The sequence below is a fragment of the Triticum aestivum genome, chromosome 5A (genome assembly GCF_018294505.1).
Source record: "Triticum aestivum cultivar Chinese Spring chromosome 5A, IWGSC CS RefSeq v2.1, whole genome shotgun sequence".
Lineage (NCBI taxonomy): Eukaryota > Viridiplantae > Streptophyta > Magnoliopsida > Poales > Poaceae > Triticum > Triticum aestivum.
The window spans coordinates 703,409,615-703,412,881 of record NC_057806.1 but is presented as its reverse complement, the minus strand read 5'-3'; positions in this window follow the sequence as shown (position 1 = coordinate 703,412,881).

Sequence of the window (3,267 nt, the reverse complement as noted above, 5' to 3'; positions counted from 1 at the left end):
GCAAACCACTGGGATGTAAGTGGGTGTTCAAAAAGAAGCTTAGGCCCGATGGTACGATTGAAAAGTACAAGGCTAGGCTTGTGGCCAAGGGCTATGACCAGCAAGAAGAGGAAGATTTCTTTGATACTTATTCACCTGTGGCTAGACTGACCACCATTCGAGTATTACTCTCGTTGGCGGCCTCACATGGTCTTCTCGTCCATCACATGGATGTTAAGACGGCTTTTCTAAATGGAGAGCTAAAGGAGGAAATCTACATGCAACAGCCTGATGGCTTTGTGATAGATGGTCAGGAAAGAAAGGTGTGTAGGTTGATAAAATCTTTATATGGCCTGAAACAAGCACCTAAGCAATGGCATGATAAGTTTAATACAACTCTGACATCTGTTGGTTTCGTTGTTAATGAGGCTGACAAATGTGTATACTATCGCCATGGTGGGGGCGAAGGAGTTATACTGTGCTTGTATGTTGATGACATACTGATATTCGGAACAAACCTCAAAGTTATTGAGGAGGTCAAATCGTTTCTATCTCAGAACTTTGAGATGAAAGACCTTGGTGTGGCTGATGTTATCTTGAACATCAAGCTACTGAGAGATAATGAGGGTGGGATCACACTTCTGCAATCCCATTACGTTGAGAAGGTGTTGAGTCGTTTTGGATATTCGGACTGCACACCATCTCAAACACCATATGATCCTAGTGTATTGATTCAAAAGTCCAAAGGCATGGCTAAAGATCAATTGAGATACTCTCAAATCATTGGTTCACTGATGTACCTAGCGAGCGCAACGAGGCCTGACATCGCGTTTGCTGTGAGCAAACTGAGCCAGTTTGTTTCCAAACCGGGTGATGTACATTGGCATGCTGTTGAGAGAGTTATGCGCTATCTGAAAGGTACTATGAACTATGGACTTCACTATACCGGATACCCGTCGGTACTTGAAGGGTATAGTGATGCGAATTGGATCTCTGATGCTGATGAGATGAAGGCCACAACTGGGTATATGTTTACTCTTGGAGGTGGCGCTGTTTCCTGGAAGTCTTGCAAGTAAACGATCTTAACGAGATCAACAATGGAAGCAGAATTAACGGCATTAGACACATCTGGTGTTGAAGCGAGATGGCTTCGAGATCTTTTGACGGACTTGCCATTGGTTGATAAACCGGTTCCGGCTATCCTTATGAACTGTGACAATCAGACTGTCATCACCAAGGTGAAGAGTTCAAAGGACAACATGAAGTCCACCAAACACATAAGAATGAGATTAAAAGCTGTCAGAAAATTAAGAAACTCCGAAGTGATAGCGTTGGACTATGTCCATACGGCTAAGAATCTGGCAGATCCCTTTACGAAAGGGCTATCACGTGTTGTGATAGATAATGCATCGAGGGAGATGGGTATGAGACCCACATGAGTTGCCATGGTGGTAACCCAACCTATGTGATCGGAGATCCCGTGAACTAGGACCTGGGAAAACAAGCCAGTGGTGAACTGAGGAGAGTAACTATACTAACCCACTCCGTTGGAGATGCAATACTCTCGATACTATATGGTAGGATGACTACGGTCTCAATGTGTTCCAAAGCTTATAAAATCAAGATGCTATCCTACAGAGCGATCTTTGGAGGAACACACCTATATGAGCCCGACTGCTGGTCACAGTCTATGAGATTGGGGTGATCTCTAGTAAGCTCATGAATAGGCCAGGAGTGTGACTTATATGCTCCACCCGAGGGGTCAGCCTTCGGCAGCCTAGTACTAGTAAGACATGTAGTGAAACTTCTTTACACCAAACTGACAATTCAAGGCATAGTCCATTGTTCAGTTGTGAAGGAGTGTAGCCACTTGTTCTAGGTGAAGTTCAACCTTAACAGGTCTTTACTGAAACACTGGTATATCGAAACAGCAATTGGAACAGAGGACACAATGGGCCCTCGAGATCTGGTGGGGGATTGCTGAAATCTGAGATGGGCTCTAGGCCCATATTGCAATTTCTGAAAAATCTCTAAGGGCCCATGTGGGTTATATGGCACTAGGTGTGGTGGGAAGTTTAGTCCCACCCCGGAAGTGGAAGGAGAGTTGGAGTGGTTTATAAGGGTTTCTCTTCTACATGCTATTGGAGCTTGAGAAGAGAAGAGGCCCTCGCGCACTCCTCCTCCGCCGCCCGCCTCGCCACGCCACGCCTCGCCTCGCCTCGTCACGACGTGCCGCGGGTTGCGGGATTGAGCCGAGCCGAGCTCACACCTACGCGCTTATTTTTGCCAGTCACTAAACGGAGAGTTTTCTGACAGCTGGGCCACGATCTGAGACGTCGGATCGTGGGCTGTCACGGACTCAGACGTGGGTCGAGCCCACGTCTCTCCACGCGGCTGCGCCTATAAGTATGCGGTGTCTCCTAACCCTAGCCGCCACGAACAGATCACATCTGCTCACGCGCACGCCCACCGTCGTTCCTTTGCTGCTGCTGCCGCCGGTGACTCCATCCCGTCCGCCACGTACACAGTCGACGGGAGAGCAGGTCTCCGAAACCACGCCCTTCTGGTTCCTGTACGGGGTGAGGGGCGAATAGGTTTTTGGGCAGCGATTACGCGACTGCTCGCTTCCGATCGTCTACTTCCTCTACGTCCGCGTCGCCTTCATCATCACCATGTCCACCGACGCCGACCGTGCCGCCGCTGAGAAAGCTGAAGCCGACAAGAAGGTCGCCGAGGACACCGCTGCTGTCACCAAAGCCGCGGCCTCTGCGTGGCCTACTGGAGGGTATAACTCGTTTATCCCTCTCCTGATTATTTTCATATTAGCAGTACTAGCAGTATGTGTAGATTTGTCTACTGTTTGCTTAGTACGTGCATGTTTAGATCAGAGTCAGTACGTCATCAACTTAGTCAATGCCATGCTAGTGATTTACTCATGGATTAATTTAATCGAGAAATTGCCTATTTACTCAACAATCCAAAAACCTATTATGTGTAGGAATTTCTCGGCAAGTGGCTTTGCCGCTGCACTGAAACCGGATAAGTTTACCGGTACATACTTCAAGCGTTGGCAGACTAAGACCACGTTATGGCTCACGGCTATGAACGTGTTCTGGGTCACCGGTGTCTCCACGGGAACGGTTGCTCCTGAACAGGAGAAGGCGTTCAAGGAGGCTACCGTTGTGTTTCTCGGAGCAGTTCTTAGCGTGATCGGAGATAAACTGGTCGACGCATATTTACATGTGCATGTCGCCAAGGACTTGTGGGAGGCGCTCGAATCTAAATTCG